The sequence below is a fragment of the Leptopilina boulardi genome, unplaced genomic scaffold (assembly GCF_019393585.1).
Source record: "Leptopilina boulardi isolate dan_hultmark-lab unplaced genomic scaffold, ZJU_Lbou_2.1 LbouV2_214, whole genome shotgun sequence".
Classification (NCBI taxonomy): Eukaryota; Metazoa; Arthropoda; class Insecta; order Hymenoptera; family Figitidae; genus Leptopilina; species Leptopilina boulardi.
In genome coordinates, this window is record NW_026137768.1 from 5,945,732 (window position 1) to 5,964,569 (window position 18,838).

General features: G+C 30.7%; 1 protein-coding gene across 1 annotated transcript in view; it reads right to left on the reverse strand.

Annotated features, from left to right (window-relative positions):
- Positions 1-18,838, reverse strand: part of LOC127279095 (B-cell lymphoma/leukemia 11A) — a 158,087-nt gene that overhangs the window by 103,044 nt on the left and 36,205 nt on the right. Inside the window, exon 3 of the mRNA XM_051301233.1 lies at positions 1,908-1,936. The gene's annotated coding sequence lies outside the window, so the exon portion shown is untranslated. The remainder of the gene's footprint in view (positions 1-1,907; positions 1,937-18,838) is intronic.

Consider the following 18,838-nt stretch of genomic DNA (forward strand, 5'->3'; position numbering starts at 1 on the left):
AGGGGTTGTTTTCACCCCTAAAAACCACAAACGACTTGATCTAGCAAAACGGCCAGATACGGGTATTATTTTTTGGGTCCAAGTTTCCGAAAATATTAAATTTTTTTGTGGGTCAAAAATTGTGTCGGACGGTGTTATTATTAATTATTATTCATCTTTTAATTATTACATTAATTGTTAAAAAAAAAAGATTATTTTTTATTAAAAAAAATAGGTACTCTAAGTTTTTTTTTTTTTTGAAATTTACAAAAAGGATAAAAATTTTCAAAAATAAAATTATATATATATATATATATAATACAAGTCTGCAGTGAATCATGTTATGATTGTGAGTACTAAATAAAAAAGCCAATCAAGGACAATGGACGCAAAAGCGATTGAGGGGGGGAGGAGGGGGATGGAAGAAATTTGATCAGCTTTTTGACTTGACACGTTAAGTGTGTGAAGCATATACATTTATATATGTATATATAGATGACTCCAAGAGAGAATTATATAACGCGAGAAGAAAGGTCGAGAGGGGGAGGTTGGACACTGTCCGGGGGGTGACTTTCAGTGGACATGTGCAATTTGACCTGTTAACCTTCCATGTGAGGCCAACGCCGGGGGCGAAATATATTTGGGGTAAAAATAATACAATTTACACATAATAGGGTAGAGAGTGAGATGGAAGAAGATGCACACGCGTATTCAAATGTCGGAACACGAGTCGCCAGGGGATGTCCAAAAAAAAAAAAAAAAAATTCATTGGGGTCCAACAATAAGCAATTCGATCCTCACTGTCCAAGCTAAATCGATAATTTCTTCTTCTTCTACCCAAAAAAAAATGAGTTATCCTAAAAAACGTGTGATTCCGGTCACCTACTACGTCCGGATGGTAAAAAAATCACCCCTCCAATTAATGTAGCAAAAAAAAAACCGATTAGAAAAAAACAAACAAACACTATATGTTTCGGAATTTTTCGATGAAATTTCTCACGATTTTTGTGAGAGATTTTTACCCCTGATTTTCACCTGCAAATTTTTTTTTTAGCAAAAAAAAACAATTTTTTTATTAAATATACTGAGAATTCTCACGAACTATTTTTTTGTGATTAAAAAATTGAAGAGGAAATATATATTAAATTAACCTTGAATTTTTTTAGAGAAAAAAAATTTTTTTTTCTGCATGAGAGATTAGAAGAGATTTTTCTCACTTTTTATAGAAATAAATGCAAGGAGAATCTTTGTATGGGAACATGAAAATAGCCTAAAAACATCCGTTGCAGGAGTTTTGTAAAATCCAACGAGACTATTTTTGTTTCAACAACCCCCCTCTCCTTTTTTTTCTCCACAGTGGTCACAATTTTTTTTCCCTTAGATTTTCGACTGCAGTGATTTTAAGTATAAAAATCCCTCCAAAAAGGTTTCTCCTTTCTTTAAAGTTTACTGTCCTAGAATATATATATATATCCTTAAGATGCTTCAGCTTGAAGCTATTCATTTTGGTTTAGAGAGGGTAGCAAATGCAATCTTTCGAGTGTCTTTCAAAATGTATATAGATAGTGTCATCGAGGTCCAAAATTGTATTTTTAGATTATCTCCTCGAGACACAAAAACTCTCGTTATGACAGAAATTATATAAAAAAAAAAATTATTGAAAAAATTAAATTTTTTTTTGATCTAAGAAAATAATTATATTTGGTTCAAATAATCGGATATTTACCTATTAACAAATAGATATTTATTTGTATTCAACAAATATTTATTTGGACCAAATTAATATTAATTTGCACTAAATAATTTTTATTTCCAACAAATAAATATTTATTTAGACTTAAATCAAATAAATTTTTTTTCTGTCTAGGTATACATTAAATATTAACAAGTAACATTAAAAAATTTTTTGGAAAAATATAATGACTCACATAATAAGTAGACGATCCATTGACGCTTCCTGTAACAAAAAAATTAATAAAATCTTATTAATAGAGAAAACATTATAATATAATTTTATAATTTTTATTTTTCAAAGCCTTATGTCTATTAATTCATTAAAAATAGTATAATTATTTAAAATAACAAAAAATGCAAAAAAAAATAAATAGAAATCTGTAATAATACTTTTTTTAATTTTCATGGGCATAGTAATAAAAATTAAATTACCACCAGTTTTTAATTTTTAAAAAATTTATTTAAAAAAAAAATTGTTCATTTGTTGGGGAGAAAAATATTTTTCTTTGAAGATATAAAAATCGCTGTGTGTGTTAATAGATTATAAGGTGTTTATTAGAGAAAGTGAAACTAGCAAAAATAAGAGATATTGCAAACGACTTTTCTCGGATTCGTGATCGTTTCAAATTTCCCTATTCGTGTAACTCAGTACCGTGCACGAGCCATCCCTTGTCCTCGAACAGGGCTGTCGTAATGTACGGCCATGTGGGGCAAGAACGTAATTTCCCACAGCCACAGTTTATTTCTTCTTTACTTTATTTTATACTTATTTTCCAAGGAATATACTCTTTCAATTACAAACTATATACATGTACAAATGTCTCATTCTTTTTCCTTCACAATTATTCTTTTTTTTCCAAATAATCAACCGTTTACCATTTATAGTTATAGTTAAAATTTAAATATGGATATATTCAATTTTTAAATATATATACAAAGAAATACGTAAAATTTTACATTTCTAAAATATGTATATACCATACTGTAGAATGACTTTAAAAAATTGTACCAAATTTCTGCTCACTAGGTCAAAATGACATGTTAAAGATTTTAGAGTGCAGCGGGAGACATAAGAACCTTGTACCAACAAAATAGTACCAAATTTCTGCTCAGGAGGTTAAAATGACTTATTGCTGTTTCTAAATTGAAGCGAAAGGGTTATGAAACTTGTACCAAAGAAATAGTACCAAATTTCTGCTCACTAGGTCCAAATGACCTATTGATAATTCTAGAGTTGACTTACATAAAAAACTTGCAATAAAAAAGTACCGAAATTCAGCCCACTAGGTCATAATGACCTTTTGGGCAGAAGACAAAAAATTTGTGCCAAATTTCTGCACACTAGGTCCAAATGACCTATTCATGATTGCGAATTGAACTAGGGTAAAAAAATTGAAATAAAAAAATAGTACCAAATTTCAGCACACTATATCAAAATGACCTATTCTTATATATAATTATATATTGGAAAAAGAAAATAAAAAATAGTTCCTCAGAATGTGATTTAAACATTTGTGATCTTTTAAACATGCATGTATAAAAGTAGTTTTCAGTTATAAGACTGACATTGGTTGCGTATATCAAAGTCTGAAGGTATTGACCGGTGGCCCTCTTGGCACAGCTCGGTACCAAGGCCCCTAAAGGCTGTTATATGGCTATCCCTGGCTGGCACCGACTATCGAACAAACTGACCAGTAGTCACGATATCCGACCGAGGCAAGCAAGCTACCCCTTAGCAAAACTGTGGCACACAGAAGGAGAGAGAGAAACAGAGAGAGAGAGAGAGAGAAAGACATAGACTTCTTCACCTGTTAAGGCTTCGTTTTCATTTCAGAAAAAAAATATATACAGGTGTAAAATATCCCTGCCCTCTCAACATTTCCTTTTTATTATATATTGTCAGTGACCAAACCACAATTTTCCATGGTCCATATAGGGAAATACAATAGAGAGAAAAAAAAACACGACAAAAAAAAGTATCTTTACTACAATATATAAAAACAGGAAATGAATTGAGAGTCAAGATGAAAAAAAAAATGATATGAGGGTTCAATCAAATAATCATTGTCGACTATTAAAAAAATGTAATTCAAAATAAATTAAAATGTTATGACTGCGATCAATAAAAAAATTTTAATTATTTGAAAATAATTCCTTTTTTCAAATTTTGATTTTCATTAAAGTTAAAATTAAAAAAAAAAAATTACTGAAACCAAGTTAAAAAAAATTTCAAATTTTTAAATTTAGAGATTTTTTGACATTACGGTTAAAATCATAACTCGGGAGTTGCGAACAAAAAATGTATGACGCCCTTTTTGATTGGGCCAATAGGATTTATGAGATACACTCAAAAAAAAGTTCGGATTTCTGGAAAAAATTGAATTTTTCAAAATTTGTTTATTAATTAAATATATATTTTATTTATTAATATTATTATTGTTTTTGTTATTATTTATTTTTAATTATTTTATTAAATATTATTTAAGTGAATTAAAAGGTATTTTTTTACAAGTACAGTAATTATTGATTCAAATACTCTTTATTTCTTTAAGAAATCTTGGCGAGAGGGGGTGGATGTGTCCGAAAGTAATTTGCAGAAATTGTGGGGTGGAGTCTACAGCAGCGGTAAACGCAAAATAGTAAACACGGCCTTCGGCCGCGTAAGGTACTGCTCGCTTTTCTTTTTAAAAAAACCTTGGCGAGAGGGGGTGGATATGGCCGAAAGTATTTTGCGGAATTCGTTGGATCCTGAGTAATGGTGAATATGATAATTTCTGCAAATTACTTTCGGACACATCCACCCCCTCTCGCCAAGATTTCTTAAAAAGAGAAGCGAGCAGTACCTTACGCGGCCGAAGGCCGTGTTTACTATTTTGCGTTTTTCTCGAAAAATAATGACTTTTGGTAAAAAATGCATAAAACATGAAATGTGTGTTTTTTAGAGATCTACAACTTTCGTCTAAAACTTTTTTCGAAGTTTTTTGTTTTTTACGAGATAATCGAAAAAAACCATGATTTTATGGTGTTTTTTATGGTTTTTACCATGATAATTAAATTTCCGCCAATTTTCACTATGATTTTCGTAATCAGCGCACCAAATTACGTAGGGATACCAAGTTTTATCGAAATCAGAGGTATGTGCTATTCGGAACTGCACCCGCCTTATCTTCTCACAAAAAGGAAAAATTTAATTTCCTAATTTAAAAATTTATATTAAATTTTTTTTCTGCATTTATATTCCTTATTTTTATAAATCAGTTGACGTTAATTTGGATAGTTTGAAAAAAACGAAGCGAATCTAAAAATCAAAAAGGAACATATAGAGAAGCAGGTATTTCCCATTGATGGCCATCATCAATCTTAAATAAAAACTAAAAAAGCCTCATCGATAGTGAAATTGGAGGTTCCCATTGCACCAGGTGGAGGAATTACGAGGTCATTGGTACAAGGCATTATATGTATGAAAACCGACGCTTTTTAGGCGAATCGGTGATGCTCATTGGCTAGGAATCGAGGAGCGTCTCTGATCGCTTTTGTTATCCCCTTATAAGAAGAGAGAGAGAGAAAAAAAAAAACGGATGAGGTGGTGCGCGCGGCGCGGTTTCAGTCGAAATATCCTCGAGAGAGGACATCCGCGCGCTCAACCCCTAAAAAAAAAACCGAAAGACACATTCTCATATTTTTCACACGTGGAAACATTTATCGTCGTCCGAGTTTTACGTGAGAGACACACGAAGCGACAGTTGCGCAAAAAAAAGAGAAAAAAAGAAGGGGGGGGGGGCCAACGAGGGAACTCGAATGGAAAAAAAGGGTTCGTAAAAAAATGATCGGCCATGATCTAAGATATAAAAAAAAGATTTTGTCCCCCTTGGACCCCCTCCCCTTTTCTCTCCTCACGGTCGCCGCTATCCTTTCCTTGAGGGGTAAGGCCACAGGGGTTTTTGCAGCTGGCCCAACCCCGAATTAAGAGAGGAGACGAAAAAGGATTCGGGGTCCATTCTTCTTCCTGGACGAATAAACTCGAAAGGACCTACAAGTCCATGTCAGAGAGAAAAAGAGAGAGAGAGTAGAAGAGAGATCTTCTGACCTGACCTGATCTGACCCTATTCTGCCCTCGATTTACGTCCTGAAGGGGGGGGACCCTTCTTCTTTTTCTTATATTCACTTTTTCTTGTATTCTCTGATCTCAAAATCCATCTCGATAGCCCTTTCCTATTTTTGTGTCTAACCCAATCCAAAATTCACCCTTTGCTTTCAATCTTTCAAATAAATTTTTATACGTGCGAGAGAATCCATGAAAAATCTTTTCTTTATTATACATTTATATATGTCAGTTCTATCACGTATACAGTGGTCTTGAATCAAATTGTGTTTCATTATATGATGAACTAATGTGATGTTATTTAGAAAAATAAGTAAACAAATCCAACAAATAGTTTTTTGGAATATTTGAAAAAAATCGGTATTTTTATATAGATTTTTTCATAATATAAAAATGAAATATTTGTGGATTTACATAAAAAAAACTAGTAACAAAAAATACTACCAAATTTCGGCTTATTAGGTCAAAATGACTTGTTGATGGTTCTGGGAGTGGAGCAAGAGATATAAAAAACTTTTACCTAAAAAAATAGTACCAAATTTCAGCATACTAGGTCAAAATTACCTTTTGATTTTTCTAGAGTATGACCTATTGATAGTTCTACACGGAAAAAAATAGTTCGTGAAACTTTCGTAAACTAGTTCACTTTTGGACGGGCCCAAAGTTTGGAAATCTTTCATTAACTTTTTTCAAGATTCCACAAATTTTTTTTGTGCGCGTGCGCAGACATTGATCGTCATGAAGAGAATGATGAACGTTCGTGAAATCTTGGAAAAAGTTAATGAAAGATTTCCAAACTTTAGGACCGTCCAAAAGTGAAAAACTAGTTTACGAAAGTTTTGCGAACAATTTTTTTCCGTGTAGATTGAAGTGGAAAAGGCATAAAAACCTTGCAACAAAAAAAAATAGTACCAAATTTCAGCATACTAGGTCAAAATGACCTTTCGATTTTTTTAGAGTAGATTGTTCTAGATACTGATACTGTAGATAGAATTGATACTTCTAGATTGAAGTGGAAAATGCATAAAAACCTTGCAAAAAAAAATAGTACCAAATTTCAGCTTACTAGGTCAAAATGACCTTTTGATTTTTCTAGAGTAGATTTTTCTAGAGTATGATCTATTGATAGTTCTAGATTAAAGTGGAAAATGCATAAAAACCTGGCAACAAAAAAATAGTACCAAATTTCAGCTTACTAGGTCAAAATGACCTTTTGATTTTTCTAAAGTATGACCTATTGATAGTTCTAGATTGAAGTGGAAAAGGCATAAAAACCTTGCAACAAAAAAATAGTACCAAATTTCTGCTCACTATGTCCGAATGACCTAATGATTCTAAAATTGACGTACATAAAAAACTTGCAATAAAAAAATTACCAAATTTTAGCACACTAAGACAACATGACTTATTGATGTCTCTAGAGTCTAACGAAAGGCAGAAGAACTTTTTATCGAAAAAATAGTACTAAATTTCAAAAATTGAAAAAATTAGCAAAAATAGAGAATTCTAAAATAACTTTTTTGTTAGAAACACATACGTATATAGGAAAATAACTGCAGGGAATAAGAAAAGCAGTATATAGGGGGATTCCTCGAGGACTCTTTTTTTTCGATTATCCAGTGGTTCTATTGTGCATGTAAGTTTTTTTTTGTGTTTACGATATGTTGCCCACGCGGATCTACAGGGGGTTTGAGATTCTTAAATAGGACTAGATTTCAGGGACAGAATAACTAAAAGCGACCGACAGGATTATGTCACTTGGTCTGTCACCTATATATATATATATATATATATGCCTCGAAAAGCCTTGCGTTCGTGTGCGATCAACTAAATTCTTCCCAAAAAAAACTGCCAATTGCCTGGACAATTTCTTACAAACTTTGTATGTATATAATAACACAAGTCTTTTATATATGGCGAGAATCAATTCAAATGGGATTTTCGCGTAACACCATCATCTGTATCAAATTCTTTTTTTTTTTAGTTACAGTAGTACTAGATCAATGGAAAATTTAAAGCGATCCTTCTTTTTAATTTCAGTCTTTAATTTTTAATTAGAGAGAATTTGTTCACTAATTTAAATTTGAAAAAAATTTATAGAGTAAAACTTTCAATACAAATCGTAAAATTTACAATGAAAATTGTAAAACTTGCAATACAAATTGTAAAATTTACCATACAAATTGTAAAACTTACAATATACAATATTCTGAAAACTACAATACAAATTGTAAAACTTACAATATATATTGGAAAATTTGCAATATAAATTGTAAATAATACTATTAGGAAAAAAATAACTATCTTTTTGTCATCAATTTTGTCATTTTTGACTAATTAAAATTTAAAGAATAATAGTGATAATAACACATTTTATATATATAATATAAAAGAGAGACAATGTTTCACAATTCAAGTTGGCAATGCATCTTGTTATTATGAAACAAGTTGACAAATATTTCATTTTCATACTCATAAATGTTTCAAATTTTTTTAAAAAAAAGGGTCATATCAAAAGATAAAATGGCGCTTGGATACCGTCAATTGGGTGTGAATATATGTGTGTTAAGAATGTCAGTACACAAAACCTCGAGAATTTGAATCCCTCTTGGCTGACGAGGAATCATCGCGCATTTACTCTAATCATTCGAGCGCAATGATTAATAATTCAAATAAAAGACTTAATAACCAGGACAGTAAAATACCGGAGAAATAATATTGTTTGTGACAAATTATTTGATATTTCTTCTATATATATATATATATATATATATATATATATGAAAATATTTATTTCTTTTACACTACAAGAAAATTTACTATTTTTTTGAAACTAAAACAAAAATTATTTTTTTACACTATAAGAAAATGTACTTTTTTTAAACTACAAGAAAATGTACTATTTTTAACAAAATTATTATCGTTCATTTATTTATTCAAAACTTTAGATAGATGAAAAAAACTATAAAAATGCAAAAAAAATGTATTCTTTTATTAATTAAAATTTTCTTGGTATTTTCTTTTTTTATCTTAGGCAAAAACAAAAAATTTTCTTTTCAATTTTCAATTGAAGCAAAAAATATATATAGCAAAACTTTGAACTCTCAACACGGGGGGCGCCACATTCTAATACATAAATATTAATTCTCTAATCCGATGTCAATGTAATTATATAGACAAAAAAAAGAAATTTTTTTTTGTCACCCAAATTTTTTTCATCCGTGGTCATGTCAAATATTACCATCAGTGTACCGCACTGGGGAGCAAACAATTGTACAAATAACGTTATATTTCATGATAACAGATGTACAAACAGCCTTATATACGTAAAGCGCGGGCAATTACGATAAAACTGGACCGAATATGAAAATATACTTAAAGCCTTCGTTTTTCGCTTCCCATCCACATAATACACTCTTTTTTTTAATATTCATTTAGCCCTGACACGTGTCCGGAACTTTTTATCGAGGTTAGCCTCTCGGTGTACATACAATATATATATATATATATATGTAAGAAAAAAAAGAAAAATAAAGCAATAATTTATTCTGATTCTTTTCATATACAATTATAAGTAAGTTTACTTTATATGGTGACAAATTTTTACCTAAATGCGTAATAAAACCTCGAGACATTCTTGTTATATATATATAAAATATAACACATTTGATTTTAATTTGTCGATTCATATATTTTTTTCAAGTTTTATCTTTCAATTATTGTTTGTGTTATTTAATTAAAATTGAATTAATAGTAAATTAATAATTAAATTTTATCTAATTTTTTATATTTAATTAATTATTTAACTATTTTTTCTTAATAATAATTAATAATAATAAAACATTATTATTATTATTAGTTTATTAGGAATAAACAATAATTAATTATATAAATAAACAATTAATAATGTTAATGCAAAAGTAACTACACTGAGAAAAAAATTTATTTGATTCAAATAATCGGTTGAATATTGTCAAATAAATATTTACATGAACCAAATAATTTTTATGTGAATTAAATAAATTGTATTTGGACCAAGAATTTCTGTATTTGAAACAAATGCTACTTAATTGACTCAAATAAAAATTATTTGGTTTAAGTAAATATTTATTTGATAATATTCAAGTAACCGAATATTTAAATCAAATAAATTTTTTTTTCAGTGTATAAATGATTTTTAATATATATAAATTAAAAAATTTTGAAACAGAAAAATAAAAAAATAATATAAAATAATAATAAATATTATAAATAGTATGCTACTTATAATAATGCAATAATTAATATTTCGACTGTTTGACACAATTTATTGGAAAGCAGAGCCTCTATTGGTCGATTTTTGCAAGTTAATTTGCTACCTGATCTACACACTATTAACGATTCTAAATATTATATAGAAAAAAAGATTAATTAAAAACTATAAATAATAACTATTTAGTAAACTACATTAATTATAAAATTATTTTCATGAAAAGAAAAAAAAACTTATTTTTTTTTAATGCAAGGCCCACAAATACACAAGAGTCCGAAGTGTTGCAGTCCCACAGGAGTCACCCCAAAAAAAACTACTCCTATCAACAAAACAATAATTAAAATTTGATTCATCAGCGATTTCAATCTATGTTTCCAAAAAAAAACTATTCAAGTAGGTAGTATAAAGCAGAAATTTCCCATCAACCTCAAATCTTCGATTAAGAAATAGCTATATATATATATATATGTAAAATAGGTATCAATTTAATCCAGCTTACACAAGTAGAAAGAGGATTTAAAGTCAGCCAGGAAGTAGATAGTGGTGGCCTCTGTCGTGTAAGGGGTGAAACCATTGGGAAACAAAATGTGAACGCGGAGCATGCGCCAGTGATATTAGGCATCTGCCGTATCGATTGGATCCTTCTCTCTCTCTCTCTCTTTCCTTCTCTCTTCGAAGCTACAAAAGCGCAGGTAAGAAGAGAGTGATGCGGGCAAAGAGGAGAACAGGATGAATGTGGACTTGAAGGGGGAGGGGGATCTCTGTGTGTGCAAGTCCTGTGGCTAGGCAACCCAACTTACATGAGATTACGCCGAGCCAATAGCATGGCAGGAGCGCACGTCAAAGGCATATCTCAATGTGTGGCATGAGCCGAGTCTCTAAAAGGGGATTAGAGCTCCTCGTATTCTGGGATATATACCAAACCTCCACGTACTTTCTTCTTCTTCACCTACACACACACACATAAATACTTCTCCATGTGGGTGGGTTGCCTTCCACAAGGATTTCTCAGGAACGCGATCAAAGGCATCGAATAGATGTAAAAAAAATAAGGAAAAAAAATTGTATATAGATATATCTTTTTACATACGCGATCTTTGACACGAAATCACTAGATTAACTCAAAGCTAATTTCTTTCATCGTTTTCATGGCTCTTGACAATTTTACTAAACTTTCGAGAGCGACAATTTTTTTTATATTAATATTTTAATGAACGATTTATTGAATATCCCGAACAGAATATTTATTTCGAAGAACAATTTTAAGTTCGCTGAATTTTATAATATATAAATCGAATAGGAATTAAATTCACTTTTGAAAAGAGGTTTAGAATTATTGGGTGAAGAGAAAAAACGGATTCAAATTTACATTTAACGGGATTCGAACCTCTGTCAATTTTCGTGAGACACGCCAATTAGTGCACATAACCAACATGACGTTCTGTATATTTTTCCACGATATCTATCTTTTTTGCTGCATTCTCATTAAAAATAGACGATAATAAAGGATAATTTTCTGTACTAATTTGCAAAACTTTTAAGTTATGTTTCCTTCTGATTTTCCGGCTTGTAAATTTAATGCTGAATTTTTTTTTTACAGTGTGGGAATGATGGTCCACTTTTTTTTCAAATTCTAGCGTTGTAAAATAACTCAGGAATTTTTTAGCCTATGTGTCGTGCTACAAGAGAAGGAATCTTACGTAAAAAAAATTCTAGGTTATGTTTGTGTTTTTAGGCCGTTTTCATCGTGTGGATAAATTTAATCTTCCAAGAGGTTAAAAGCAGTAAATATTTTCTACATCTGCGCAGAAGCTCCATACGAACATTCTGCGCAGACGCAAAGGCAGTAGATATATTCTGCGTCTGCGCAGACAAACATTTTGCGCAGACGCAGAATATATCTACTGCTTTTAACCTCCTGTAGGATTAAATTTATCCACACAGTGAAAACGGTTTTTTTGTAGTGAAAATTCTCACAAAGAAGAAATCTATTACTATAAACAAATAACCTAAAAAACTTTTGTGACGTAAAGTCCCGTTTCTCCTGGAGCGTCATCTCTTTTTTTTCCTAAAATTGAGTGAAATAGCAGAAAAAAAGATAATAACCTAAAAAGACTCGATAACATGGTCGGCCTTAAAAGAAGTCATTTGCATCTCTTTGAAGGTTGTCTAACGAAAGTTTTCCCGTTAAACGAAACTCAGTGCAATAACTGTTCTCAGGTTGTGTGTATATATATAGAAGAAAGAGGGTGAAAAAGGGGGTGGGTGAAGGGGGGTGAAACTGACTTTCTCCGTCGACAATTATCCCGCAAAGTGACGCGTAGACTTTCGATTTTTCAAGAAGGCAGCAGGCAACGAGAGTGAGTGGGATGAAAATAATTTGAATAAATTTCGAAACGAAGGTCCCGGACTTGCTCTAGAGGTGTATGTGTGTGCCGTAAATCGCAAGTTCACTTTCCGTACACTTTTCACCCAGTTGGCTCACCGCCAGTAGTATATATGTATATATATATATATATAGAAGAAGAAAAAAAATCCGGGGGAGGTATAACGAAAAGTGGGAGATCGAGAGAAAAGGAGAAGAACTGAGAGAGAAAGATGAAAAGCAGAACTTTACTTTCCTCACGAAACTTCCCCTTTAAGATGAGGAGAGAGAAAGAGAGAGAGGCTTTCCTCGCGTCATTTTCCGCGCGCCGAGAAGAGAAAGTCTTGCAATCAAGGCTTCTTCCTCGAACTTGTTCCTTGTTTTTTTTCCCCCACTAAGTTCTTTTTTTTTCTTCACCCTCGTATTATGCAAATACACCACTTTCTCGCGCCGGCCTGGGTGTAATGAACCGCTAACCTTGATGACGACGTTGAAGCTACAGGTTCCTTTAAAATATTTAATATCTTCTTTCTTTCAGAGAATTTTAAGTGCGGAGAATAATAACCTCAATATGTTTGAGGAAGGAGTTTTTTTAACTAATGTTTGGATAAATATTTATGGGCCTTGAAACGAAGATATTTAAATTACGAATATAGTGTAGAGAGAAAAAAATTTCTATTTGTCCTTGCGAAGAATAAGTTTTAATGGATAAATAAAAAAAGAAACACAAGAGATTAGGGATGAAAATCTTCCCTTCTGTGAGTAGGTGGAGTTTGACATTTTCTGTTTTTAATATAATCTCAATTTGAAAATAAGAAATAAAAACAATAACTCATTGGATATAAATAAAAATAAAGGTTCAAACTCCATCTTCACACAGAGGGCATAATGTTTAATTAATTGCTTCCTCCATAAAAGAGTTTATTTCAATCTTTATTTAATTTTATTTATAACTCCATTTGCGAAAAATAAATTTAAGCTGACTAATTCGACCAATAAAAGAAATATGTAAACTCCACCTTCTCACAGAAAGCAGTGTTTAATTTCTTTTTATTTTAATCATTATTTAATTTTATTTAATTAATCTTTCATAGAAAAAACTCAAAATTCATTAAGCCAGCAAATGAACTATAAAAATATTGAAACTCCACCTTCTCACAGAAAGCAATAATATTTAATTTATTTTCATTTTTATTTCATTATCTTATTTATTTAATCTCTAATTTAAAAAAAGTAATCGAAGCTGAATAATTTGGAAAATGAAAAAAAGTATCAAACTCCACCTTCTCACAAAAAATAAGCTTTAATTTATTATAATCTATATATTTAAATTTTCTATTTATTTTATCTGTAGTTTAAAAAAAAACTAAGCTAGTCTGATTAATTCGACATGTAAAAGAATAATTTAAACTCCACCTTCTCACAGAAAGTATAATGTTCTATTTATTTTTCTATTTATTTCATTTCTATTTGAAAAAAAAGTATTCGAAGCTAACTATAATTTGGAAAATAAAAGAAAGATTATAAACTCCACCTTGTTATTATTATTATTATTAAAAATTATTATTATAAAAAAAATAAATTTATTTTTAAGATACAAAAATAATATTTGCAGGAAAAAAATTAAATCATATTCTTTTTTTTTATATATACAGTACAAACGCAGAGACAATGAAAAAGAGATTAAAATTCCCGGGGGGGATGAGTACATCGTGACATATAAAGTGAAGGGTCAGTGATTGTCCAGCAAATGGTCTGTACATGCGCATAGGTAAGTGTTAGGTCATTGGCCCGTGCGCCCCATTGGTCGGGGTGATAGTAGTTACTGGGGGGCGGTTCTAAGCCGGTTTTAGAGGAATATATATATATATAGAATCGTCACGGAACCACCCTCAAAATCATCTCTCTGACCAAAAGCCATAGGGGTGAATTTAAAGAAAAGACAAATTTTTCACCCCCCCCCCTCCTGCTCCTACCCTTTATCCACTCATTGGGGTCAGGTGTACAGTATTCCAAAGATGAATATATATATATATATTTTCTGTCGAAGAATTCTGGCCACGTGCCCAAAAAAAAGGAAGAAGAGAAAAAAAAATGATAATAGTGAAGGCAATAACACGTCTAATGGTTGAAATTCGCTGTCTGTTTTCCGTGTGGTTCAGGGGTAAAAGGGAGACGAGAGCGCGGTAGAGCGAATTGTTGGAAGAGAGAGAGAAAGAGCGAGTGGGAGCGGACCTGCGAATGGTCGAGGAGCCCAGCCACCAAACAATCGATATATGCGTTCAAAATGGCCGCCAGGACGCCACCCACCCCTGTTACTACCCTCTCACGTATGCCCCTAAAGCTCTTTAACTTCGGAAAAGCCAGCCAGGCCGTGGCCGATACTCCCTCTCTTCTATATACATATATATAGCAAACGAGAGCGCTGAGTGTATGTGTATATGTGTGTAAATGGTATTGTGTGGCTTCTTGCAAACGATGCGTGAAAATTTGTTGCTCTTTTTCAAAAGAGAAAATTCATTTCACTTTATGCTTTGAAAACAAATTTTATAATGTTCTTTATTACGTTTCACTGACGATGTTAGTATATGGAAATCGACAAATTAAGGGAAGCTGATTATTTAAAGATGCATAGATATATATAGATATATGTATATATATAGCTACAGGCGCAATTACATATGCGCGAAGAGGGTGAAATACATGAGTTAATAAACGACGAGCCCTTTTTGTTTTAAATATTTTCAAACGATTTTAATATATACTTTTTTAGGAAGTTGTATGTCACTAATTAAAGGAGATCATATACTTCAGTAACTCTTTTTTCGATTAAAATTTTATTTTCTTCTTAATTTTTTGTAGTGGGGTGCTATTCTGTAACTTTACATCACTTGCACTTCAGTTTTACTACACTTCGTGAAACTGAAGTGAAAGTGTAGTGAAATAAGTGTAATGAAAGTTCAGTAGAATTGTAGTGAAAGTGTAGTGGAATGTAATGAAACTGAAGTGAAATTGAAGTGAATGTGTAGTCAAAGTTTAATGAAAATAAAGTGAAAGTGTAGTTGAAGTTTAGTGAAACTGAAGTGAAAGTGTAGTGAAAGTTTGGTAAAAATGAAGTGATAGTGTTGTGAAAGAGTAGTGGAAGTGTAGTGAAACTGAAGTGAAAGTGTAGTGAAACTGAAGTGAAAGTGTAGTGAAACTGAAGTGAAAGTGTAGTGAAAGTGTAGTGAAACTGAAGTGAAACTGAAGTGAAATAAGTGTAATGAAAGTTCAGTAGAATTGTAGTGAAAGTGTAGTGGAATGTAATGAAACTGAAGTGAAATTGAAGTGAATGTGTAGTCAAAGTTTAATGAAAATAAAGTGAAAGTGTAGTTGAAGTTTAGTGAAACTGAAGTGAAAGTGTAGTGAAAGTGTAGTGAAAGTGTAGTGAAACTGAAGTGAAAGTGTAGTGAAACTGAAGTGAAAGTGTAGTGAAAGTGTAGTGAAACTGAAGTGAAACTGAAGTGAAATAAGTGTAATGAAAGTTCAGTAGAATTGTAGTGAAAGTGTAGTGGAATGTAATGAAACTGAAGTGAAATTGAAGTGAATGTGTAGTCAAAGTTTAATGAAAATAAAGTGAAAGTGTAGTTGAAGTTTAGTGAAACTGAAGTGAAAGTGTAGTGAAAGTGTAGTGAAAGTGTAGTGAAACTGAAGTGAAACTGTAGTGAAAGTTTGGTAAAAATGAAGTGAAAGTGTAGTGAAAGTGTAGTGAAACTGAAGTTAAAGTGTAGTGAAAGCGTAGTGAAATAAGTGTAATGAAAGTTTAGTAGAAGTGTACTGAAACGTAGTGCGTACGTTTTTGGAACTCAAAAAACAGTTAAATAATTTGACTATACAAAAACTTTTCCATTAAAATTCTAATTTTTGTTTTTGACTCTCCGCCCAGCAATTTTTTTTTCACAATACGAAAAATAAATCAGAATCATTGAAATCAATTTACAAAAACGTAAATGACAACTATTGACATCTTATTAAATCACAAAAAGAATAAGGTATATAAGATGAAAAATAATATGATTTCTCTTTAAAAGATAAGATAAAAAGGAAAAAAAAGGAATACGCACAAAAAGAATAAAATTCCAAGGAACAAAGAATGTTTGAAAGAAAACAGAGAGAACGAGAGAGATGATGGAAGAAAGAGACACGATGAGTACAGAGACGAAGAGAAAAAGTAGAGCGAGTACCCGGGTGAAAGAATTATGCTCTCGGTGTGCGCGGGTGGTTTATTAAAATATAATGGCGTTATCAGCTGACGACGAGGGAGAGAGAGAGAAAGAAAGAAAGAAAGAAAGAGTGAGGCGTCGACTTCAAGAGGGAAGTTTTCTTAAGTGTTCTTAATTAGAAGAAACCTGTTGCTTCGGAAAAAACGAGGTCACGGCCGTATAGTCAACGTCTACGCCTTCGGAAAGCCTTGCCCGTCTCGCAGAGACTCTTGTAAGAGTCATTATTTTCTTCTCTCTCCCTCTTTCTTATATATTCACTTCTTCTTTTTATTTTTCATTGCACCCTCAACCCTCACTATTTCTCAAACCCCTTGTTATATACCTGCGGGTACTACTATACTCCGTGGAATATTTAGCAGGTTACACTTTCTTTTATATATATGTATATATTCGCCTGGTATATAGTCATCGTCTTCATTCTCGTTTATAAAGAGTGCTAAAGTTTCTTGAATGAGAACTCAAACGTGTATATATATATATATATATATATATATATATATATATATATATACATAATGAAGGCATGAATGAGTCTCTCGAATCCGGTTAATGTTCGCGTAAACCGGAAAAGTCAAGGAAAAAACGAAATCAACAACCTTGTCGCGTAAAAAGTTGTACTTTTTTAATGTGTAAAGGGAACTAAACTTTTAGTTTTTACATCTATTTGTCAGATAATAAAAAGAAGACAAAATCTATTTTTAAAATTTCTTTTCGTACCATTTACTTAATTCAAATAAAAATTATTTGGTATATTTATTTGACAATAGTCAAGTATTCATTAAGCCTGCAAATGAACTATATAAAGATTCAAACTCTACCTTCTCATTGAAAGCAATGTTTAATTTATTTTTATTTTAATCTTTATTTTATTATCTTATTTATTTAATATTATTTATTAATTAATTTATTTATTTATTTAATCTAAATTTTAAAAAAAGTAATCAAAGCTGACTAATTGGGCAAATTAAAAAAAGATTAAAACTCCACCTTCTCACAGAAAGCAAGATTGTTATTTACATTAACTCCACTTTTTGAGTTTCATTTGTAGTCGTTTAATATACTCTCTTGAACTATGTGTTTCAGAGCTACGAATTAAAAAATTGCTTTCTGTGAGAAGGAGGTGTTTAAATTTTTAATTCATTTGCTGATTTAGTTTCTTTCATTAACCAAATTAATCAGCTTCGATTAATTTTTTTAAATGAGATAAAATAATTATAGAAAAATTAAGTAAATAGAAGAATAATTGAAACCTTGCTTTCTGTGAGTAGGAGGAGTTTGAATTTTTTATAGTTCATTTGCTGGTTTTTGAGTTTTGATTCATTTTGAAATAAAAATTAAATAAATAGAAATATTAACTAAAAATGAAAATAAATTTATCATTGCTTTTTGTGAAAAGGTGAAGTTTGAAACTCTCTTTCATTTATCCAATTAGTCAGATTTTATTTCTTTCTTTAAATAAAAATTAAATAAATAGGAAAATTAAATAAAGATTTTAAAACATAAAGTTAACTTTGCTTTATGTGAGTAGGAGAAGTTTGAATTTTTTTTTTGTAGTTCATTCGATGTCTTAATGAGCTTTGATTTTTTTAAAATGAAGAATAAATATAAATTGGAAAATTAAGTAAAGACTAAAATAAATATAAAGTAAACTTTGCTTTCCGTAAAAAGGAGGTGTTTTTATATTATTTTTCGCATTTAGTCTCCATTAAAAAAAATCGAAGCTGATTATACAAAGCCTCTAAAGACAATACAGAGATTAAATTCGAAAAATAAAAGAAACTCTTCCTTCTCACAAAAATAAAGTTTTCCATTAGTAACTTTTCTGTCCATTTTTCTCAAATTTTGTCCATTTACATTTTTTTGCTCAGAATATCAAAAACAGCAAACTTACAAAAAAAAATTCTCCCAAAAGCCTTTTTTAAAAATTATTATAAAAATAAAAAAAGTCCTGAGGAAATTTCTATATAACGGAACTAAATTTTTGTACCGGTAATCATACTCGACTTAAAATTTGACAAAAGCAATCTTCCGCCTCCTCTATATATATATATATATATATATATATATATATATATATATATATATGCAACGGTTTCAATTTACTTTTTCTTTCGCAAATGCCGCTATATCCAACAGAAAAATAT